The 25,809-nt window shown below is 41.7% G+C and overlaps 1 protein-coding gene and 1 long non-coding RNA gene across 2 annotated transcripts in view; one reads left to right on the forward strand and one right to left on the reverse strand.

Annotated features, from left to right (window-relative positions):
* The window catches only part of PRIM2 (DNA primase subunit 2), a 424,713-nt gene that overhangs the window by 16,499 nt on the left and 382,405 nt on the right, over positions 1–25,809 (forward strand). The gene's annotated exons all lie outside the window — the stretch shown is intronic.
* LOC101142270 (uncharacterized) lies at positions 22,753–25,575 on the reverse strand. Its single transcript, XR_174883.3, has 3 exons — positions 25,532–25,575; positions 24,675–24,896; positions 22,753–23,946 (listed from the first exon to the last, which is right to left on the reverse strand). It is a non-coding gene; the product is annotated as an uncharacterized lncRNA (long non-coding RNA).

The raw sequence follows: 25,809 nt of genomic DNA on the forward strand, positions 1-25,809 counted from the left end.
CCCAGATTTATAAAGCAAGTCCTTAGAGACCTACAAAGAGACTTAGACTCCCACACAATAATCATGGGAGACTGTAACACCCCACTGTCAACATTAGAAAGATCAACAAGGCGGAAAGTTAACAAGGATATCCAGGAATGGAACTCAGCTCTGCACCAAGCAGACCTAATAGACATCTACAGAACTCTCCACCCCAAATCAACAGAATATACATTCTTCTCAGCACCACATCACACTTATTCCAAAATTGACCACATAGTTGGAAGTAAAGCACTCCTCAGCAAATGTAAAAGAAGAGAAATTATAACAAACTGTCTCTCAGACCACAGTGCAATCAAATTAGAACTCAGGATTAAGAAACTCACTCAAAACTGCTCAACTACATGGAAACTGAACAACCTGCTCCTGAATGACTACTGGGTACATAATGAAATGAAGGCAGAAATAAAGATATTCTTTGAAACCAAAGAGAACAAAGACACAACATACTAGAATTTCTGGGACACATTTAAAGCAGTGTGTAGAGGGAAATTTATAGCGCTAAATGCCCACAAGAGAAAGCAGGAAAGATCTAAAATTGACACCCTAACATCACAGTTAGAAGAACTGGAGAAGCAAGAGCAAATACATTCAAAAGCTAGCAGAAGGCGAGAAATAACTAAGATCAGAGCAGAACTGAAAGAGATAGAGACACAAAAAACCCTTCAAAAAATCAATGAATCCAGGAGCTGGTTTTTTGAAAAGATCAACAAAATTGAGAGACCGCTAGCAAGACTAATAAAGCAGAATGATATTTCTCAATTTTCTGCTTAACAGCCTTGAATAACTCTTCTTTGACATATTATTGTCAAGCTCCTTAGTATGACCTTGCCTTTGTTGTGCTGTCTAGTCACACATCTCTCTATATCCCACAATGTATTCCCTATTATTCTTTTTTTTTTTTTTTTTTTGAAACAAGGTCTCACTCTGTCGTCCAGGCTGGAGTACAGTGGCATGATCTCAGCCCACTGCAACTTCTGCCTCCCGAGTTCAAGCGATTCTCCTGCCTCCACATTCTGAGTAGCTGGGACTACAGGCGCGCACCACCATACCCGGCTAATTTTTGTATTTTTAGTAGAGATGGGGTTTCACCATGTTGGCCAGACTGGTCTCGAACTCCTGACCTCAGGTGATCAGCCTGACTTGGCCTCCCAAAGTGCTAGGATTACAGGTGTGAGCCACCATGCCTGGCGTGTTCCTCTTATTCTGCTACATTGAATTTGTTATAGTTCCCAATATGTATCATGCTATTTAATGTCTCTGTACCTTTGAAAATGCTGTTTTCTTTCCTGGCATTTTTTTCTCCTCTCCTTCTAGTTTTACCACTTCTTTTATATTTTGTAAGAATTTGTTTAGGCCATGTGTAGTGACGCATGCCTATAATTTCAGCACTTTGGGAGGCAAAGGGGGATGGATCACTTGAGTTCAGGAATTGGAGACCAGCCTGGGCAACATGGCAAGACCCCAAATCCCATCTCTACAAAAAATACAAAAATTAGCAGGGTGTGGTGGCGCATGCCTATATTCTCAGCTACTCGGGAGGCTCAGGTTGGGGGAGGATCACCTGAGCCTGGGGAGGTCGAGGCTGCATTGAGCCAAGATTGCGCCACTTCACTCCAGCCTGAGCGACAGAGCAAAACCTTGTCTCAAAAAAAATTTGTTTAAATGCCACCATCCACAAGGAGCCCTCCCTTAAGTGCCTTCCCCTATTTTCTTCTAGTGCCATGATTATGTTTATATCATACTGCTTCTTAATCTGCAATGTGAATTTTGGGCTGCTTCAAATAACTAATATTTTTGAGCACCTACAATGTTATGCACCATGCTAACTCTAACTCATAAAATAGTAATCAAAAAAGACATAGTTCTTGCCCTCATACAGCTCAGAGACTGTAGGGAGGACAGATATTAAGAACATAGTTATAAGTACTCCAAAGAAGAGATATAAATTATATATAGGTATTAGCAGGAGGATCTAGGGTATCAATAATCTGTTTTGTTTGTTTGTTTGTTTGTTTTATTGAGACGGAGTTTTGCTCTTGTTGCCCAGGCTGGAGTGCAATGGTGCGATCTCGGCTCACACTGCAACCTCTGCCTCCCGGGTTCAAGCGATTCTCCTGCCTCAGCCTCTCAAGTAGCTGGGATTACAGGCATGCGCCACCGCACCCAGCTAAATTTGTATTTTTAGTAGAGATGGGCTTCTCTATGTTGGTTAGGCTGGTCTCAAACTCCTGACCTCAGGTGATCCTCCTGCCTCGGCCTCCCAAAGTGCTGGGACTACAGGTGTGAGCCACCACGCCTGGCCAGGGTCAAGAATCTTTAGGCTCAGACATTTCTGTCTCCCCAGTAGACCACGAGCAGCTTGCATTCAGGGAGGAGACTATGTTGGTCCTAATGGGAAGCTACGGGGGAAGATAAAATGAAAGAGTACACAAAGAAAGAGGAATACTCAGGACCCAGGAAACAGGAGACCAGCACAGGTGAGAGGCAGAGGGAAGTCCCAGGACAGCAGCTGTGTGTGACAGAGAAAGCCACAAGTCCTGATTGGTAGAAGAGGTAGAAGACTCCTGAATGGCTGTCTCCAAGGAGAGATAATTGATAGAATACATAACACGTTTGAAAAACATGTTGAGAAAAGACTTACATTTCTAGAATAGAGTATATGGTAAATTAATATAAGATAGAAAACTAAGCAAATAACAAAAGTACTAAGCTGCACGCAGTGGCTCACACCTGTAATCTCAACACTTTGGGAGGTGGAGGCAGGAGGATCACTTCAACCCAGAAGTTCAAGACCAGCTTGGGCAACACAGCAAGACCTCATCTCTACTGAAAATAGAAAAATAAGGCGGGGCTCAGTGACTCAAGCCTGTAATCCCAGCACTCTGGGAGGCCGAGCTGGGCAGATCACGAGGTCAGGAGATGGAGACCATCCTGGCTAACACGGGTGAAACTCTGTCTCTACTAAAAATACAAAAAATTAGCTGGCATGGTGGCGGGCGCCTGTAGTCCCAGCTACTCGGGAGGCTGAGGCAGGAGAATGACGTGAACCCAGGAGGCAGAGCTTGCAGTGAGCCGAGATTGCGCCAGTGCACTCCATCCTGGGCGACAGAGCGAGACTCTGTCTCAAAAAAAAAAAAAAAAGAAAAAGAAAAAGAAAAAAGAAAAATTAGCTGAATGTGGTGGCACGCACTTGTGGTCTCAGCTACTCAGGAGGCTGAGACTGGAGGATCACTCGAGCCTAGGAGTTTGAGATTACAGTGAGCTATGATCACATCACTGCACTCCAGCCTGGATGACAGAGTGAGACCCTGTTTTAAAAAAAATAAAAATAAAAAAAGCAGATTCTCCTCTTCATGATAGGAAGTTGATAGATGTGTAAAACTGAAAACTTTTTCAGGAAACTGCTGAAGGAATGGCAAGCAGAAAAAAAAAACTTTAAAAAATAGCAGTATTAGCAAGGATAGAAATGGCTGTAAATACCAAAAGAAACCGAAAAAAGTGTTGAAAGTCTTTGGAAACAAGAATTGGGGGGAGGGGGAGGGGTATGGAATTACTAGATTACTGTTTTAATACTAAACTATGCAGAACTATGTATTTTTTTTTTTTTTTTTGAAATGGAGTCTTGCTGAGTGCAGTGGCACGATCTCGGCTCACTGCAAGCTCTGCCTCCCGGGTTCACGCCATTCTCCTGCCTCAACCTCCCAAGTAGCGGGGACTACAGGTGCCCGCCACCACGCCTGGCTAATTTTTTGTATTTTTAGTAGAGATGGGGTTTCACCATGTTAGCCAGGATGGTCTCGATCTCCTGACCTCGTGATCCGCCCTCCTTGGCCTCCCAAAGTGCTGAGATTACAGGCATCAGCCACTGTGCCCGGCCAGAACCATTTAATTTTTTAAACTATGAATATGTAAATAGATAAAGACATTACATTAAAATTTTCTGTGTCAACTGTAAAGTGACTGATAAAGGCTCACTATTATTAATAATATTAACAATAATAAATCGTTTCTTCAGTTAGTTTCTTACAATGTTCTGGTACAAGGTCATGAGATCACACATCAATATCTGGAACACAGCTTGGCATACAGTAAATGCTCAGTAAATAATTCTTTCTTTCTTCCAGTATCTTTAAATAAAAATACCTAAAAACTTCCTTCATGTTAAAACACATTAAAAGCAATAAAGCATTAAAATTTTCCTGCCAATAAAATGTAGATTTACATTTATTTTGTGTTTGAAAATTGCTTTTAAATAAATAAAACAGAAAACAGTGAGCCATTTTGAATTTTTTAATCTACTAACAATGTTTTGTGAGGGAATTATTGTAATTTAAATTAGGTTATTTTTAAGAACAATAATTTAATACTAAAAAATTATGTTTTGTGGCTAAAAAATGGAAATAAAATAACTTACAATTGACTTAAATTGTGTCATGTTTTTCCAAACCAATATGATGGTTACCAAATCAGAAGGAAAAACATGTTAATCATAGTGTAAGCTTTTTTCCTAATATGGTATAAACAATTTTAAAGTTCTTACTGTATGACATCTCAGGGTGTGTATTTACTTAACTCTCAGAGGAAGATTAGTAACATATCATGGGCCTCTTTTTCTCTTTTTTTAAACCAGTGTTGCTATCTGGGCTTTATTTGGAGCCTTGAAAAGTCCAGGCTCCTTACATTATAATTAAGCAATGATGTAATCTGATCTGGATTTGTATCTGAGGTAATCACAGGCAGTTTCACAGTGATGTTTGCCTTGAGTTTTGTGCTTCAGGAGTAAATTTTCATGGAAAAGAAGAATTTTCTAGAATTTCTGTTTTAAATATCTTTTGTGAATTTCACAGATGTTCTCAAACAATGTAGTATTACTTGTTCCATAAACCCATGTTCTCCAATTCGATATCAACTATTAATATCATCTACCAAGGTCAGCCACCTATGAAGGATAAGTGGTTCTTAGAAGGTTCCTAATGTTCAATCTGCTCTCATTTGCAATCTATAATTCTTCATTCACATCTTCACACATTCTGAATGTTAATATTGCATAGCCTCTTAGAATGCAAATGGCAAAAACATACAAATGATGATGGTCATTCACTACCTAACCCTTTCCCCTCAATAACTGCCTGGTATCAGGAAAAGGGAGCTTTAATGGGGAAAGAAGAAGGATAAGGAGTGTTTGTGTGCTACTGATGGTTGGTGGCTATTGAAAGCCTGAGTTCAGAATGGGAGGCTGTGTACATATGAGAAAGGGGGAAGAAAGATGAGGAAAGGAATGGTGTTGGTCCCTAAGATAAAGATTAAGAGGGTATGTTAATTGGAATATTGGGACAGATGAGAAGGTTAAATCCTGTTTTATTTATTTACTTGTTTGCTTATTTATTTATTTATTTGAGACGGAGCCTCGGTATGTTGCCCAGGCTGGAGTGCAGTGGTGCGATCTCAGCTCACTGCAACCTCCGCCTGCCGGGTTCAAATGATTCTCCTGCCTCAGCCTCCCAAGTAGCCGAGACTACAGATGCACACCACTACGCCCCGACTCTTTTTTTTATTTTTATTTTTAGTAGAGATGGGGCTTCACCGTGTTGGCCAGGCTGGTCTCGAATTCTGACTTCAGGTGATCATCCCGCCTCGGCCTCCCGAAGTGCTGGGATTACAGGTGTGGGCCACAGCGCCTGGCCAGGATTTAGCTTTTCATACAAATCTGTTTCAAAGATTCTTCCAACATTTCCTGTAACTTGCCGAGGTTGTGGGAAAACCTGAAAGTAGCTTCTGACTTCTATATAATTCAAAGGGCCTAATTATGCATTCTATGCTGTATCTTTAATTATACCTGTTAAAGTATACCCCTGGCTGACAGATAGAATGGACTCCACATGGCTGAGGTGCTCAAAAACAGAACTATGCAGCCATAGCTGGACGAGGAAGCAGTCACATATTCTGTTCTCAGAAAGATGTAGAAGTATCACAGGATCTCCCTTTCTGCAATCAAGCCTGTGACGTCTGAGTTTGGGCTTGGAAAACGACCAATCAGAGCTCACCTACCCCAGCCAATCAGAAACCAGCCATATTGACCGATCAGAACTTAGCTGCACCAACCAATCAGAACTAAGCAAGTTTGAATCCTTTATTTGCCGGAAGCTGGGCAGGAACTTGAACCCTCTCTTTGTTTAACGAAATGCACCTTCAGGCCGGGTGCGGTGGCTCACGCCTGTAATCCCAGCACTTTGGGAGGCCGAGGCGGGCGGATCACGAGGTCAGGAGATCGAGACCATCCTGGCTAACACAGTGAAACCCCGTCTCTACTAAAAAAATACAAAAAATTAGCCGGGCGTGGTGGCGGGCGCCTGTAGTCCCAGCTACGCGGGAGGCTGAGGCAGGAGAATGGCGTGAACCCGGGAGGCGGAGCTTGCAGTGAGCCGAGATCGCGCCACTGCACTCCAGCCTGGGCGACAGAGCGAGACTCCGTCTCAAAAAAAAAAAAAAAAAAAAAAAAAGAAATGCACCTTCATTTTGCACCAAAGGCTGTATCTCCCAGTTTGCAAACTGTTCACTGGAATAAAGTCTCTTTCTTCCAAATTCCTTTTCAGAGAACTTTTGTTCACATAAGAAAAAATTAATTTTAAAATTGTCTTCCTCATTAAAAATTGGTTCAGCTAAGGCTTTATATGAAAATAGTGTTCTTTTCCATTGAATACAATTTTGTTGGCTGGGCGCGGTGGCTTACACCTGTAATCCTAGCACTTTGGGAGGCCAGGGCAGGTGGATCACCTGAAGTCGGGAGTTCGAGACCAGCCTGAACAACATGGATAAACCCCGTGTCCACTAAAAATACAAAATTAGCTGGGCGTGGTGGCGCATGCCTGTAATCCCAGCTACTCTGGAGGCTGAGGCAGGAGAATCGCTTGAACCTGAGTGGCAGGGGTTGAGGTGAGCCCAGCCTGGGTGATAAGAGCGAAACTCCATCTCAAAAAAAAAAAAAAAAAATTGTTTAATTTCTGTTTTCATGCCTGTGGGTATTTGCCCTGCAACACTGCAGCAGTTTTCAAAACCAAAGTTTCTGAACTCCTTGAGGAATTCTAAAAACTCCCTGAAACGTTTTATTGCCATGTCTCTATGCTTTTATTTCGTTATTAATTATGGAACACGTTTGCTAAGTTACTTCCTGAGCACAGGCAGCTCCTCTCACTCTGCTCAGGTCAGTGAGTTAGTTGATATGTGTGCAGATGCCTCAGGTACAGGCTGCAGGGATGGCTCCCGGCGGGGAAGAACTGCCCTTCCTCCACGAGTCCCAGCACTGCCCTACGTTGAGGCCTTCCTCTCTCCACTGTTTCTGCTGCTGCATTTGCCCCCACCAGTCTAGGCTTAGGTGCAGGCCTACCCACCTTGGAGCCCTATGGTGCCCAGGATGGTCCCGAGACATGTTACCAGGCCAAGTCACCAGGATGCCGGGTTGCTTGATGACTTCCATGCTGCTGTTGAGCATGCTCCATCGTCCTATCATATTAAGCTAAAAACACAAGATCAAAGATAAAATTGTTAATTATTCCAAGATAGTGTAGGTCTTTCTGAGTGCAAGGCTGTGCATGAAGCTCATACACCCATGATGCATCACCTGCCTACCTCTTACATGCTTTATGGGTTAGTTATATTTGCCATCACTGGAGGTGCCAGTAAACTCGCAAGGTAGCCTTTGTGTGAGGTTTGGTAACCAAATTGCCAAGTTAGCTCAGGGAACTGCAACTCATGTCCACCTTTCATCCACTTAGGCCTTGCTGTCTTCCCTCTTTCAGGTTTCAGTTTTGTAGATTTTGAGCCTAGATTCTCTTTCTCCATCTCTTAGAGCACAACCTAAGATAGCATTTTGATAGTCTAAGCTCCTGGTCTAGTGTAACTGCTTCCACTCAGAAATACTTCCTCTTCTCTGGAAAGGAAGGGATCAAACAATAGCTCAGTAAGAACATAATTATCAGATCAGGAGTGCCTGCAGATGTAAAGGTTCTGATGCCAGAATGTGGAGGTGGAGGGAGTGGTCTTGGGGTAGTGCAGGGGATGGGGTTTGGGGCATGAGAGTGCACTTGGATTACCTGATTATAAATGGCAGCACAATGAATTTTTAATATAAAGTTACAACTTTAAAATTATTGAGAAAGATTAGTTGATTGGTGTCACTCTAGTCATAGAAAACATACAAATCTAATTCTGATTTTGTGCCAACAGACTATTATTTTTGTGCTTGCTTATTGTATCACATCCATCTCTATCCATCTATTTATCCACATATCTACAAATCATATATCTCAACACTGTAAAAAACTCCAGTTCCTTATAAATTACTATTTTATTTTCTCTTATTCTAAGCTTCCTTCCTGTAACTTATTTAAATGTTAACAAAATGTGTTATAGAAACCTGTGTTACTTGTTCTGCAGCCCATTTACGGGGGAGAAGATATTGTTTCCTTGGTCTATGTTTCAAAGGGATCAACTCTCTTTGTTCCTGTGTAACTACTTACATTTGAAGTGAAAAACTCCCAGAGGCCAACAGAAAATGGCTATGAAACTAGAAAGAATACTATTCTACCTACGCTAGTATATAAGTTTCCTAAGATGTTAGTGAAATACAGCTGGAGAAGTGCTTCAGTTTGGCTCAGTTTTGTTTTGGCCCAACTCTTACCAATAGCTCCTCTCCAATCTCCAGGAGATACGCCGTCCTATCGGTGATGGGGGAGGAGCAGGAGTGAAAGACAGGATGGTGTTGCAACAATTCAAAACCCCAGAGCACACAGTTACCCCCAATGCACTAATCAGGGTGTAGGTACTATAACTTACTAAGCCTGTTTAATAAATCCATGCCTGTACTCAGGTGAATGGGGAACGGTGAGAGAAGAGAGAACACTGTGATAACCAACCAGCTCGAACAGGGAGGGGCAGCCAGCCCACCATTGCAAGGAGAGCTGGGCAGATGTCTATCAAGATAACCATTTCTGCTGCCTGCTGATTCTCTCACCTGCCAGTTTCTGCATCTGCCCATAGAGTACTCATGTGCTCCTTCCTGTACCAGATGATCTCCCTGGACTTGATTTTTTTTTTTTTTTGAGACGGAGTCTCACTCTGTCGCCCAGGCTAGAGTGCGGTGGCGCGATCTCAGCTCACTGCAAGCTCTGCCTCCTGGGTTCACGCTATTCTCCTGCCTCAGCCTCCTGAGTAGCTGGGACTGCGGGTACCCACCACCACGCCCGGCTAATTTTTTGTATTTTTAGTAGAGACGGGGTTTCACCGTGTTAGCAAGGATGGTCTTGATCTCCTGACCTCGTGATCCGCCCGCCTTGGCCTTCCAAAGTGCTAGGATTACAGGCGTGAGCCACACCGCGCCCGGCCTGGACTTGATTTCTTGATTGCCTGCACCTAGAGTATCCATCGTCTCTCCTACGTGGCTGGGCAACTAGGTTTATCCCTTTCAGGCTAGCCCTCCTTCATTGCCATAACATCTAGGGGTGACATTGACTGAGTTGTATATGATTATTCATCATTTCTCGGGCCTAGATAGATTGTAGTGAGTTTTAGGGCTTGTCAAATTTCAAGGCTCTGTTTTTATACCACACATAATTTTGGGAATTTGTAAAGTGCTTAATAATTATCCATCAATGAGTAAGCTTTGAAGGAAGATTAAAAAGTATTATGAAATAAATTACAGAGTTATAGTTGAGGCTTATTCAGAGCAAAATTATTTTTGGTGTATTTTGAGCACTAGGTAAATGTCAAAGGCACCCGTGAGAAATAGCAAAAACTGCTGTAATAGTATAAATTCTCATTTATAGCTGCTGCAGAAGAGATGCAAATGTTCTCTATGTGGTTGCTCTGTGTGAGGAGGTGTTTCGTGGGACTATCAAAATCCTATCTTAGGTTGTCATTTTGGACACTAAAAATTTTCAAGTAATAATTTAAAGAATCTTGAGGTTTCCTTTTGACATGGCCTAGAAACCTTTGGCAACTAATTTCTGTATGACTCAAAAGATTTCACCTAGAAGGGAATCCTACTATTTGGGCTTTTAAAAATAAACTGTCATTCTGGATACATTTGTAGCCCTGACTAGTGGGTGAGCATGAGTTTCATTCTGAAATCCAGAAAGAATAATGAGACTAAAAAAAATCAAGACACTGAGTACAGTATATTAGTTAATATAGCATATAATTCAATGTTTGCTTTAGAATTTTGAATTTAGCCAAAAAATAATTGGATCAGGTACTAATGATCAAAATGAGATCAGGTGAGGAATTAAGGAGTGTACATAAGATCTTGGATTACATGTTACATAGTCATGTGGCGTAACCAAATGTATCCAAGTGTATTTACATGTGACTTTGAATTATAATGGCAGAGAGTTGGTCAAGGAAGAAGAGTACCCAGGCACCCAGCAAGTTAACACTGGAAACAGATGGTAGGAGCGGTTTCAAATTGAGCCAACTTATTTAAATTACAAAGAGATCTTCAAGTTCATTTTGCTAACCATAGAAAGCAATAAATCACACCTATTAACTTACCTAGTTGTCTTTAGCTAGCAATATTAGATTAAGTCTCATACTCCTTTAACTTTCATTTAATAGTGTTATTGGTTGAGGGTGGTTGTTGTCCAGGTTCTTGATGTTTTGAACAAATAATTGAACAAAATGCACAAACAAAGCAAGGCAGCAAAAGCAGAGATTCATTTTAAACCAAAGTACACTCTAAAGGGTGGGAGTGGGATTGAGCAACTGGCTTAAGAGCATAGGTAACAGAACTTTCTGGGGTTTAAATACCCTCTAGAGGTTTCCCATTGGTTTATTCTATGCAAATAAAGTAGTGGCCCACTACCAGTCTGATTGGTTGTTGGAGGGGACCAGTCGGAATGAAGAGTAGGCCTGCAACCAGTCTGATCCGTTGCAGGAGGGGACCAGTCAGAGGTAGTTTCATTTTTCAACTTCCCCTCGGAAAAAGGAGGGGTTAAAAAGGGAGTAGCCTCTGATATCCAGTCAGCATGAATCAGCCTTAGGCTCCCTGCCTCCAGACCCTATTCTCCTGCCTCAATAGCAGTTTGAGATAAATGCAATGTTTGAAAGGTACCTTACAGTGAGTTAGTGTTTTCCGTTTAATATCCTTAATGTATTACTTCAAAATAACAGAATTTATTGAACAACACACAAGTCAATTTGCTTAGCACATTGTTCTCTGCAGAACTGCTGGCGACCTCATTGCCCCACTTTTGAAACCACGTTAATATACTGGAGAAACAGATTTAGTTAGCTTTGAACCATGATCAAAGGACAATTACGAAAACATGCTAATTTGAAAGGCTAGACTCTGACACCACAAATTTTTAAAATAATTCTCCAAAAACATTTGCATCTAGGATGTGACATGCTTAAGGAGTGAAAATCTAAACTAGCTTTTCCTTTCCTTCCCTGCTTCTGCAAAAAGCATATTTTCCCCTTCACATTTGCTGAGCAATTTTTCTTTATTATGCATATTAGGTCAGTTGTGGAAGAAAGAAGTCTTTTTCTAGTAGGATTACTTGTTTCAAAGCTTAGACTAGCTTAGATTGAGGGTAAGAATAGCATAGAATTGTCCAGTCCGAGTAGGGCCAAGTTTGCCAAGATGGGTTATAGGTTATCTAATGTGACATAAAGAATACCCAGGTTAGGTTGGGCGTGGTGGCTCATGCCTGTAATCCCAGCACTTTGGGAGGCTGAGGCAGGTGGATCACTTGAAGTCAGGAGTTCAAGGCCAGCCTGACCAACATGGTGAAACCCCCTTCTCTACTAAAAATACAAAAATTAGCCGGGCGTGGTAGGTGCGTGCCTGTAATCCCAGCTACTCAGGAGGCTGAGGCAGGAGAATCGCTTGAACCCAGGAGGAGGAGGTTGCAGTGAGCTGAGACCATGCCATTGCACTCCAGCCTGGGTAACAAGAGCGAAACTGCGTCTCACAAACAAACAAACAAAAAACAAAAAAAGAATACCTATGCTAATGTGCTGGTCAAAGGCTTGGAGCTACAAATAGGATGGAGACTGGAGATGGCACACTGAGTTTAAGGACCTAGACCTGAGGGAAGAATTTAAATGGAATATTGTGACTGCAAGGTGGGGTGTTGCTCTGTCATGAGCCTGACACCCCTGGCATTACTACACCCTGCCTGAACTAGTTCTTGGCCTTCCTGCTGTTGGGAGGACCAGTATCTAAATGTGTATTTTCCTGTGTTAGTGCAAGTTCCACTGTGGCTTAGATTGTTCATCTGGTGGTTTGGAGCACACATCCTGAGAGATGAAGGAATGGAACAATTGTTAGTTTATTGACCTAGTCCTGTGTGCCTGGACACTGCACCAGACAATTGATATTCCTTGACTGGTTTTTCATTCCCTAAGTCTTTAATTATTTGGTTTTACAAATATTGCTATTTCTTCAATATGTGAACACTGATTCAGACAATATGTGTCATTTTTCTAGTGCTTCAGATTTGAAATCTGGGAGTTTATTCATTCACTTACTCAGCAAATATGTATTAGGTATTTACTAGTGTCAGGTACTGTGCTGGGCATTGGGTATAAAAAGTAAAATAAAAGAGACATGACCACTATCCTCATGATACTTATAATCCAAGGGAACAAATCGACTTCAAATAAACAAATGCCTACATAGATATAGATATATAAGATTACAAATTAAGCAGTAATTTATAATAAATACTGTGAAAGGAAAATCGGGGGGTATGAAAAACATGATGACATAATTTAGATTGAGGAGTCAAGGAAGACAACTTTCTGAAAGTGACATTTGTGCAGAGACCTCAGAATAGGCAACAGTTAGTTAGCCGTATGAAAACAAGGAGTAAAATAATTGCAGACAGAAGGAAGGACATGAGTAAATATCCTGAGGTGGGAGATGGCTCAGTGGGTTCAAGATACTGAAAGCAACTGGAACTTGGTGGGCGAGCAAAAACTGGTAAAAGATGAAGTAGTATCTGACTCTTTCCCCTTTTCACTCATCACATCGAATTACAGGTTGAGCATCCCAAATCTTAAAACCGCAAATCCTAAATGCTCCAAAATTAAAAACTTTTTGAGCACTGATATGACATCCAAAGGAAATGCTCACTGCAGCATGTCAAATTTTGGGTTTTTAGATTTGTGATTCTCAACTGATATAACGCAAATATTCCAAAATCTGAAAAAAATCATAAATCTGAAACACTTCTTGTCCCAAGCATTTCAAATGAAGGATACTCAACCTGTAGTTGTTTTTATTTCTCTCTTATAATCTTCCTCCCAGCCATGTCTTCTTTTCTGTTTCTTTCCTACCCCCAAACTCAGGCTTCTATTACATTGAAGCTAAATTTCTGTGTCAGATTTGTAACTGAGTTATCTGCCTCCATTTCGTTTATCTCCTTGATCCATTTACAGATCATTATAGACAAGATTTTTTAAAAAATCATACTTTTATCAATAAATCTAAAGTTCGAAGAGATGTTTAGGGGAGACATATATTCTAACTTACTGTATTAGCTGAGGTAGGTGAACCGCAGTTACAAACAACTCCCAAATCTCAGTGGCCTACCACAATAAAGGTTCATTTCTTGCTGTGTCCATCTAATGCAGGTTGGCAGGGATGTTCTCTGCCTGTGCAGTCATTTGGTGGCTCATGTCTCTTCCATTTAGTGGGTCAGTCATCCCCTAGGTTTTTGACTCTTCTGTTGAATCAGTCTCAAATTTCTAGAAGACAAAATCTGACTACCTAGCTTGGATCAGATGATTTCCCTTGGTTCTATTAACTGACATGGGGGAAGGGTAAGTTATGTACATCAAACATGGGTGCAGTAGTCATTCTTGTGGATTGGGGCCATTTATACAGAAGGGGAAATGAGCTGGGCAGATCCCATCAAAAGATGTGTTATTCAGACAGACATTTTTACTTCATATATTAGATCTTTATATATTTGAAGAAAATCATCCAGTCTTCTTCCTTCCCACAAGCTTTATTATTTTCTCATGAGAATGCATATTTCCTGCTTTCTTAGGGGCAACATCCAGGTTATTACAGTAGCTTATCAACTTTCCTAAAATTCAGCTGTAAACTTCCTTCCAATTTCACCTGTTGGGTGAATTAACTACACTCTTAATTAATTATTCTCGAGTTCTGAATTCCTGCATGGCTTGATTCAATCAATCAAGCAAGCTTTAACCTTGCTCGTACAGTTGCCTAGCATTAATTTTCAGCTTTTCAAACTCCATATCTTGCCCCATTGAAGATGAAGACCATGTCTTATTTGCCCTTTGAATTAATCACAATATAATGCTGACTGTATTCCTTCCTTAATCGTATTCAAAAACTTAATAATCTCTCCTTCCTCAGGAATACTTTTATGTTTACAGAAGGAAATCTTCATTTATCTCTTGATTCTGTGATAAGCATTGTCCTTAATTGGTCTACAGAATGTGTCATTTACTCACAAGAAATGCAAACTCCAAGTTACCATGTATTGAGGCTCGCTATGTACTGGGAACTCTGTTATGCAATTTTATACACATTATTTAATCCCACAACAAGCCTATGAGATAGTTACTATTATTATTTCCAAGATCACACAGCTAATCTAATTCTGGATCTTTAGTCTCTTGAGTTTCCAAGCTCTTGCCTTCTTTTTCTTTTTTTTTTGAGACGCAGTCTCGCTTTGTCGCCGAGGCTGGAGTGCAGTGGCACAATCTTGGCTCACTGCAACCTCTGCCTCCCGGGTTCAAGGGATTCTCCTGCCTCAGCCTCCAAAGTAGTTGGGATTACAGGCACACGCCACCATGTCTGGCTATTTTTTGTGTTTTTAGTGGAGACGGGGTTTTGCCATGTTGGCCAGGCTGATCTCGAACTCCTGACCTCAGGTGGGCTGCCTGCCTCGGCCTCCCAAAGTGCTGGGATTACAGGCATGAGCCACTGTGCCCGGCCTTGCTCTTGCCTTCTTAATTGCAACTCTGTACTGACATGCATGTTAATAAATTGGCCAAACTGGCATTCTCACTGCAGCTCTGTTCTTTTCCAATCTTGAACCTCTCATTATGGATGCCTCATCTCATCCTGTTGCCTTTTCCACTGTGGGTTGTATTGATCAGAAAGCAGATCTGTTTATGGAAGGAAAGAAAGGTATTGGGTTTAGTAGTTATTAGAAATAGAAATATTAGAATAAAGGCAACATTGAAAGAAACAGACAAGAGAAAGAGGATGAGGTTCCCCATGTTTACATTCCTGTGACTCAAGAGTGCAGAGAGCCAAGAACAAAGCTGAAGTTTAGCCAGGGAAAGGAGAGTGTTCAACTAAAATTAACTCTGTAGGCACCATTCCCAGTTGTTTGAGTTTCAGGATCCCCTCCTCAATTTCCTAAGAAAAACAACATGCAAGTTAAAAAAAAAAAAAAACAGTAGTTAGGGGCAAAGAAACTTGTGTAATTAGGGCTAAAGTGATCTGTGGTATCTCTAAATGGTAGCTCCATTTAGAGAATGATCTCAGAGGCAGTTTTGGAAGGGTTTGGATCAGAGCGAGGAGGAGATCATGAGCGCAAGACTATAAACTATGGTCTATAAATCAGAAAGTTTATACTAAATTCAGAAACTTTCATGCTTCTTGGGTACTGTGGGCTTGTTAATATGCTACTGGCCTGATTTTAGTTAAGTCTAAGGATAACCTGGAAAATCATTAGTCCATGTGGCTATATCTGTTCCACCTGGTACTGTAGTTGTGCAGAGGGCTGCTCCCACCCTTCAGCACTGAGATCATGGAGCTCGTTCTCTTGGTGGTTTTCATGATTGAACCTGGATTAATAGTTACTAATTATATATATGTATAACTATCAATAGTGTAATCATGGTTATTATGAAATATTGATATGATTATTAATGCAACTAACTACTCTCCCTACATTCTCTGGTCTCTAGTTTCTATCAAGGAAGACTGAGCCCACACAAAGGCTTAGGATAGGAGGAGAATCAACATTCAGGGCTGCCTCTGAAACCCTTGTGCTATTGTAAACAGATTCCTCTATTCCTCCAGAGAAAGTTGGAAAGTGGAAAAGTTGCCTTTTGCTTCTTAGCCTTAATGCTCCTTCTAGTTTTTGGCTTTAATTGAAATGCCAGTCTCACAGGTTACCAAAGACATTGTTGTCATGATGTTGTGGTCATGATGATGGGTAGGTGGTGAGCTGTTGCTCAGCTGTCTGCACTACAACTTCTAAACCAAGAATTGTCCAACTTTAGTGAACATCATCATTTGGAGGGCTTATGAAAACACAGATTTCTGAGCTCCATCCTCATTTCTGATTCAGTGGGTTTGGGGTAGAGCCTAGAATTTCATTTCTAACAAGTTCCTAGGTGACATTCATGCTGCTGGCCTGGCAACTACACTTTGAGAATCATTGTTCTACCTCATTACTGATTAAAATGCTCAACTTCCTTTGCAACCCTTGGCAATAACCTATACCATGCACTCTCCAACTAACAGCCCAGTCGCCACATATATACACTTTTGGAAGATATTATGGCAACAAGTCCACTGTTTCCTTTGCTACTCCAACTTTTCTGTAACCCTAACTTCCACTATTTCCAATTCTCACACTTCCTCACCACAACTTCACCTACTCTTTGAGCACAGGGACAGTTTTGTGGCAGGCCGGGTCTCACTAACACAGGCCTCTGTAACAACTGTTTCAGCACTGACGGAGTGGCCAAGTTAAATATTAAAAGCTGATCGAGCTACTGCCCTTATACAAAGGCTGGAATGTAACAAAAGCCCACCAGGAGTTTTGCTCAGGCCTTTCCTGGGCCTTGAAGTGTGACAAGATAACAAATGAATTCTTAACAGAGACCTGTTTAGGATTAAACAAGTTTTATTGGAGGTCTGAAGAAACTCCCCAGACCTCCACAAACAAGTTTATTGGGGGTCTGAAGAAACTCCCCAAACCTCCATGATTTAGCAGGAGAAAAGATAAGGGTAATCACCCAGCACCTGGACCCATTAGGATTAAGTAAATTTACTGAGGCTCCAGAGGAAGGTCTTCAGGATTCAGATCTTAGTTATAGATTAGAAGAAGTTAATCACTTATGTCTTCAGATGAATGCACACTAACACACAGACATATAGCTTAGAAGGTATATAAGCTCTGGAAAACTTTGTAACTTTGAGTTGGCCTGGCGATATTTTCCAGGCCTTTTCCCTGTACCCAGTTACAGAAATAAACTGTCTTCTTTCCCAGTTCGTCTGCATCTCATTATTGGGCTGCGAGAATAGGCAGCCTGACCCTCAGCTTGGTCCGGAAGCAGTTTGGTCACCTCAATTCCTTTATTTAATTCACCTTTTGATCTCTTCTTGGCTTCTAGGCCTTCTCCATACTGCCGAGAATCCATAGTTGATTATTAGAATTACTCTCCATTGGACCGGGTGTGGTGGCTCACGCCTGTAATCCCAGCACTCTGGGAGGCCGAGGTGGGTGGATCACGAGGTCAGGAGATCGAGACCATCCTGGCTAACACAGTGAAACCCTGTCTCTACTAAAAATACAAAAACTTAGCCAGGCGTGGTGGCGGGTGCCTGTAGTCCCAGCTACTCGGGAGGCTGATGCAGGAGAATGGCATGAACCCGGGAGGCAGAGCTTGCAGTGAGCTGAGATCCCGCCACTGCACTCCAGCCTGGGCAACAGAGCAGGACTCTATCTCAAAAAAAAAAAAAAAAAAAAAAAAGAATTACTCTCAATTTACTTGCATCCCTATATTTCCATCCTATTTCCAATGATCAATATTGGGTCATTGCCACAACCTGCCTTCTCCATTTTTAGACTGGTTGGGGAGGGAGTGATAAAGTTGATAAGAATGTAAACACAAATAACCACAGTATACAGCAATGTCCCATTGAAATGATAAGCATAATACAGAAATTCATGAACTTGTAAAGGTAGGAAAGAGAACATCTAGTTAGAATGATCATAGAAAACTTCAAGGCTATTATGGCAGATACAAACATGAATAAGACACTACTAGACTTTTTTAAGCCCTTAAGTATAGGAATGGCATAATTTATATTCATTTCACTGATAGCACCAAGCGCTTTTCAAAAGAGAATTAATGAATTATGTCTCCTCTAGTGTGATTCTTTATCTATTACACAGTGCAGTGTGAAATGCCCTAAGGGGGCTTAAATGCTGAGTAAACAAATTTTTAAAAGCAATTTAGACACGCACACACACACACACACACATTAGATGTACAAGCATAGAAAAGTCTTGGAAGGATAAATACTGTCTTGCTTTATCCATCAGCATACTGATTACAGTTGTGATGAGGTAAGTACCCACACCTTTTGTAATGTAAAATTGTGCAGCAAAACAGCAAAAATAAAATATTACTTGGGGGAAAAAGACAATTAACTTGTTTTTGGCCAAAGGTGATAGAAATAATAATACTTGCCTTTCCTGAGGCCCTACCATATGTCAGGCATATGCCACCTTATTTACCCCTCACCATCACCCTACAGGGCTATATTATGTATTATCTTCATTTTGCAATTGGGAATAGTTATTGTATTTCTTCCATTATAAGATCAAATTTAAAAATACTTTAAATCATTGGAATGTGTATGCGTGTTATCATTTATGGTGTCTTAGACTTGATAAAATAACGTAAATCATTAGATATAATATTCTAACTTATGGTTTAATTGGCTGTAAATTCTGTGCTTTTCCTCCATTGGATTGCGTTATCTTTTCTAACAAAAGTAGACTTTTGCTCCTTCTCCAAGTTTTCTTTCTCTCTTTCTCTTTCTCTTACACACACACACACACACACACACACACACACACACACACACACGCCATGCAGGCACACACACACAGTTTTTCCTTTTTCTCTCTCTCACTTTCACACACACGCACACACACACACTCTTAACATCTTAGTCCAAAGTAAAAATATCCTGCTTATCAGATGCTCTGCCTTATTTTCAAGGCATATGCTTATTTTGAGTGTAGCCATGGTGAACTTCATCTATCTAACTGATGTGCTAGTCTAGTCTCCTACCTACTGCTAAATTACTCAATTAACCTATTTTGTTCAATTCCATTTTAGACACAACCCTTTAGTTTCAGTTGCCTTGACATTGGGGAAAAAAACCCTAATCTTTCTTATCTATTTGGTTAATTGGCCAAATTAATTCTGACAGATATCACATAGGTATTTTTGTTTTTCTTGGGGCAGCTAGCCACCCTGGGCCAGTGCTTCTCAATCTGGGCACACAAGAAACAACTGGTGTATCTTCTTGAAGCAAGAGTTCTCCTTGAAGATTTACTTGAAGAGAAAGTGGAAGCAGGACACTGAAAATGTAGATGAAAATCTTTGAAAGAAGTATTTTTTATCTTAAAAGAAAAAAGAAAATATTATGAAACAGAAAAAAATATCTGTAGGCATTTTTTTTTGTTGTTGTTGTGAGATGGAGTCTTGCTCTTGTCACCCAGGCTGGAGTGCAATGGCGCAATCTCGGCTCACCGCAACCTCCACCTGCTGGATTCAAGCGATTCTCCTGCCTCAGGCTCCTGAATAGCCTGGATTACAGGCACCCACCACCAAGCCCGGCTAATTTTGTATTTTTAGTAGAGACAGGATTTCTCCATGTTGGTCACGCTGGTCTTGAACTCCCGACCTCAGGTGATCTGCCCGCCTCGGCCTCCCAAAGTGCTGGGATTACAGGCGTGAGCCATCGCGCCCAGACTGTAGGCATTTTTAAGGCACAACTTTAATGGAATTTTGAACTGGTGGTAAACTACTCATGGCAACCTGTGGTTGAAACCATAGGCTTTGGGGCAAGACTGAAACCTAGCTCCTCCCTTTTCTAACTGTACCCTGGGGCAAGTTGCTTAGCCTTTTTGTGTCTCCATTTCTCATTTGTAAAATGGGAATAATATCATCTGCCTCATGGAGTTATCATGAGAATTAAGTGACCAGTGTATGTTAAATGTTGGAACAGCGGGTCGTTCATAGTGAATGCTCCCTAATGTTAGCTATTTTCATTTTCATTTATATTTCTAGATATCCCAAGGGTTATTATTTCGTCCTCCTCTTTTGTTAAGTTGTCTCAGAGCAAAAGTTTGAGCAGCCCTGCCTTTGTCCTTCCCCAGGATTCTCTCCAGTATGCTGCACTTGGTTCTCATCGGCTGGTCTTTTGTAATGTTTCAGGAATGCACTGTTTTCCTTTTTCTCTTCTCTGTCTGTTTTTTTTCCAGCACCATTAAAAACAAAGAGTAGCTGTTTTAGGAATTTGGGAAGTGAAGAAACAAGACATTCGACTGTGAGTTTCACCCATGTTTAAAACGAAATAACCTAACAATTGGGAGTGGCGTGCTACCGTTAAGATTTTGGAGGTAGAGACGTGAAGATTTTCAGTCGCAACTCCCTTTAGAACCATGGCTTGAACCCATAAAGTATGAGGGCTGCCCATAAAACTTTCTCTTCTAAGGTGTGGGATATGTGTAGTCTCATCTAGTTATGGCTCATCTGGGAATGGATTTTCTGACGCAAATGAGGTTTAAAAAAAAAGGCATAGTGTCTCTTTATTTGGTTAACACTATTTCTGCACTTTGTTTTTCCTTGTCAGCTTTAAAAGGAAGAGAACAAAAGCCAACCACCCTGCCAAAACTTGGCAGTAGAATTTCAGTGAGTGAAAATTCTCCACCTACAGTAATGTTTGAAGTGGTTGCACAGTGAGGGCCCCCCAGCCCCCACCCCAACCCACCCACCCCTCCACTGCAGGCCATTCTTGACCTGTTAGGACACCATCTTATGCAAAGTTAAGAAAGCCCAAGAGCCTAGAACCCATAGAAAAAGGCCAGTGTAAGACTAAGGGCATCTCTCCCCTGTTCTTTTTTCCCTGTTCCATCTGATGTTATCTTTGGCTCAATAGTCCTAGAACTCAGAAGGCTGATACTCCAGTGTACCCTAGAATTGCTAGACTCAACTCTACCATCTCTTCCGCTCCCAGAACCTGGACTCTTGGAGGGCAGACAGCAGGATAGGAGCAGCCTCAAGGACGGGAAAGCAATGGAGACTGACCTATCCTTTGCTATTTCCCTTTGCCACCAATATCTTCTAGTTATAGGATTTTTGCACCTAGAAATAAAATATACAAATATTGACCATAACTTACAGTAATTCAGTGCTTCTAAGTTCCCATGTACCATGGCAAACACATGGATATATTATAGAAACATCATAAAACAGACATGATTATTTCTATATCAAGGATAAATCTCAGGTTTAGAAGAAAAGTTGGAAAAATTCTTGAAGGTCACAAGCCAGAAGTACATGGCACTGGAACAGATCTGACTCTTGAGTCCAAGCCTATTGTATTGACTTGCTACCAATGCATAACAAACCACATCACACAAAACCAGTAGTATCTTTGAGTCATCTTGGGGGTTGGCTGATTTAAGCTGCGCTAGGCTAGGTGGCTGGGGTAGCTCTGCTCTATATGCCTCTCATCTTCCTCCTGGGACCAGTAGGTTGCCCTGGACATGTGTAAGAAGAAAATTGGAAATATACAAGGTCTCTTAAGGCCTAGGCTTGGAACTGGCACACTAATTTCTGCCTCATCCTGTTGGTCAAGGCAAGTTACAAGGCTGAGACTGATGTCAAAGAGCAAAGAGACATACCTCATTTTTTTAAGAGATAAGGGTATGCCTGTTGATTAGGTTGTACTCAAATGCCTGGGCTCAAGGGATCATCCTGCATTGCTGGGACTACAAATGTGCACCACTGTGCCCAACTGAGATATACTTCACCTTTGTGGGGTGTAGTGGATGCTGAGGTGCACTTCCTGGTCCCTTTCCAGAACCAAGGCACTTACTTTCTCAGCTGCTAGGAATATTGCTTGCTGATGATGGCTCACCAAGTCCACTGACTCCCATCCTTTCACCTCCACCCTCGCTCTGGAGTCCCCATCCCACTGCCCACCAGGAATTGTCCTCAGCTGAAGGGTACTGCTTTGCCCCTATGGTCAACCCACATTCAAAGACTAGTCAGATGTGAGTATGAAGTCTGACCCCTTGCCTCAATTCAAGACATCTCTGAAGAGCTATAGCATCAGAGCTTCCCATAGGATTGGGTGAGGCCTGGGTTGCAATTAAATTAGTCCCATTTTTCTCTGTGTCAATCTTGCTTCCCTTATTCCCTTAAAATGGCTGTTTCCAAGAGCATTCCTCAATAATTACTCCATGAAATCTAACCTTCAACATGAGAGGGACTCCAAAGCCAATGGTGAAGGGCAAAGATATAGTATAGGAAAGAATCAGAACCAACAATGCAATCTACCACATCTTTGCATTTAACAAGTAGATTAAACTGTATCCCAGGTCCAAAAACAAAAGCATATAGTGGAGCAGACAGAATCTCTGTCTGACATGTCTTAATGTGTATCTAAACCATTGATATTGGACCTTGAAATATATTTGACTTGGAAAAGGCATGTGGTCCTGAAGAGTTGTGGGCAAATGGAAACTTTGTAAATTGAATTAAATTCCAAATGCATGGTGGGGGTTTGGTATTCTAAAGTGAAAAATGTGGTGAATTATTTTATGAATAACCATTTTAATAACATATTGATTTTTCTATGATGAGTTTTACATATCAGCAAGTTATTTCATTTTTATGAACCCATTCTATTTTTAAAATAATTCTGTGTGTGTGAAATTATAGCATGATGTCATACGTTTGTTTTTTGGTTTCCAATCCTTGGTGGATTTCCTTTGCATAAATTTTAAGTTTACATGAACCTGAAAAGATTCCAGGGACTCTGGGTAAAGCCATGGGTGCATGGTTGTTGGAAATGGGTACAATGGATATAAGTAGCAGGGCAGACAAACATCCCAGGAGAAGAAATTTTGGCCAGGTCATGTTCCTTTGTCCAGTAAAAAAAGCAGGAAGAGAGAAAATAGACAATTTACTGTACTCAGGGATAGGGATTGATAAAATAGCTACAGCAGAAGGACAAGTCAGCAGGAAAATCAAGAATTCTAATAGAATATTGCGGATATGACTGTTCATGATCTCCAGGGGTATGAAGGGCAAGCCAGGCTAAAAAGTGGACCAGAACACTGGTGGTTGAGGGATTGGAGGCCCCAGTGAGAGGAGGGAATAGGCACACAGCAGTGACAGATTCAATGGAAGTTTCTCCATATTTATGATATGCAAGCCATGTGTATTTTCATTTCCCTCATGCTTTTCTGTGAAGGTTGAGGCTCTCCCATGTGATAGTTTCCTCTATCAGTCAGGATTCTAAATATTCTTGATATTTTAAAGAAGAGATTTAATACCAGGAGATGACAAAGGTAAGAAGCCTGAAGTGGGAGAGTAAGGCACCCTTGAGATTATCAAGAGCAGGAAGCTGCTACCACTGCCTAAAGCTTACGGGACAAAAGGAGCCAGGCCACCAGGGAGAAGTTGGAACCACAGAAGTTCTTGGAGCAAGAGCTGGGTCCATAGAAGAGATGGCTGCTGCCAGAGACAATACTTGAAGCTGAGAGAAGTGGGGAAAAATACCCAGCTTCTCCCTTTCTGCTCTCTCTTCAGGGCCATCCAATGGCTGAACTGACCCAGAAACCAGAGGGCAAAGGAACAAGGAAAAAGTAATTCTCTGTGATACAGAACAGGGTAGAGTGGGGACAGGGGATAAATCTAAGAGCAAAACAGGACAAGACTAGCACATGGCCTCAACTTCTCTGCTCTCCATGGCAATGTCTTCCTCCTCTTCTGTTTCCAGGAGTCTCTAATTCCTGCCACCTATTGCCCCAGGCTCCCTTGATAGCTGGTTTCCAGGTGGGGGCACAGCCAATGGGTGGCAGCAGCAGGAGACTGGCAGATAAAAGGAAAGGTTGGGTTATTTTTCCCCACTCCCTCCCTGCTTTGGAGCCACCTCTCTGGAAGGCTCCCTCCACCATTATAGATCCTGCTGGTGGTCTGTCTTCCGTGGCTCCAGGTCTCACCAGCTCTCACCAGGTCTCTCTCTAGGAGTGGTTTCCTTCTATTGCTGGTCTCTGGGTGTCTCAACATCCCTTGCTAATTCCCTTAATTCTGCCCACAGCTATGCCAGCAGTATCTTTGTTAAAGTCCCTTCATTTGAACAATTTGGCTTGAGTTCTGTTTTCTGCCAGGACCCTGGCTAGTACCCTGACCTACTGTGTTCTTTTCCAAGCTCCTTTCAAGTGTCATATTTTCCCCACTGTTGCCCAGATCAACAGTGTGGTATAGTAGAAAGAATACTGGACTTACTGGCAGACAGACATGGTTTTATTTCTGATTCAGTCACTTACAGAGTTACTGGCTGGGAAAGTTGTTTAACCTCCCGAGCTTCAGTTTTCTTGCTGGTAAAGTGGAAAGGGGATAATGATGAATTTCAGTTGGATATATTAGAAATCCGTGCCTGACCCATGTGTTCCAGGCCTCATCTGCCAGTTGTCTTTTTTTTTACATACCGATTATTTATGGCATAAATCCCGTTCCTACTTGACTGAAAGAAATGAACCCCCTTCAAAGTATTTCCAGTTATTTCTAGAAGCTTCTGAAGAAGTTCCCTTGCTCACCAGTCGTTCTTTCGCAGTTGCCATGGTCTTCTGCCCTGTTATTTTGCTTCTGCCCCAGCTCCCACATGTCCAGCTTCTGCTTGCAGGGCCACTTGCTGAGGCTTTGTCGAGGCTGAAACTTTTCCAGGGTCACTGTCCATCATGAGAACACAGCACATGCCAAGGGTGTTGCCTCTTAGTGTTCCCAAAGAGTCTGGTCCTTGGGAAGCCTCCATTTGGCCTCTGTGGTGCAGAGAGGAGAATGTCCTTCCCTGGCTGAGCCCCAAATAGCTGGGCTTGTGCCTGGAGCCTCTGAGAGTCTCTTTGACTATTTCCTCAGCTAATTTCACATGTAAACAAAACAACTCACAGAGGTTCTGCAACCTGCTTCCACCGTCTCTCTAGAAGGAGGTCAGAAAGGAAACAGATGCTTTGCCCTTTTCCCCTCTCCCCTCCACAGCTCTCCCAACCCCCAAACCCATCTTCCTCTTCTATTTGCTAAACTAAACATTTTATACTTATCAACCACTGTGGGATAGAAGTGGGAGGGTCAAGGAGGGAGGTGAGGTCTAGATAACTTCTGTATATGAGCCAGAGTCCAATCCATTTATATATGAATGACTCCTAGTACAATATCTGACGCAAAGTGGATTCTCAATGGTTGATGAATACTATTATCACGTAAATAGGAAACCACATTTCCTACCATTTAGATAGTATAAGTTCTTCAAAGTTCAATTTATATGTCATTTCTTACCAGAAACCTGGCCCTAATCCCAGTAGGATGAGGTTACTCTTTGCCTCTGTATTTGCTTCTTAGGGCTATGGTTATAATATACCAAGAATTGGCTTAAAACAACAAAAATTTATTCTCTCACAGTTCTGGAGGCTGGAAGTTTGAAATCAAGACATTGGTAGAGCCATCCTCTCTCTGAAGGCTGTAGGGAGAGTCCTTCCTTGCCCCTTCCCAGCTTCTGGTGGCTCTTGGCAATCCTTGGTGTTCCCTGGCTTAGAGCCATTTCACTCCAATCTCTGCCTCCATTGTTGCACAGTCATCTTCTCCCTGTGTGTCTTTGTTTCCACGTGGCATTCTCTTTCTTTATAAGGCCATCAGTCACAGTGGATTAAGGCCCACTCTAGTAACCTCATTTAACTT

The sequence above is a fragment of the Gorilla gorilla genome, chromosome 5 (assembly GCF_029281585.2).
Source record: "Gorilla gorilla gorilla isolate KB3781 chromosome 5, NHGRI_mGorGor1-v2.1_pri, whole genome shotgun sequence".
NCBI lineage: Eukaryota > Metazoa > Chordata > Mammalia > Primates > Hominidae > Gorilla > Gorilla gorilla.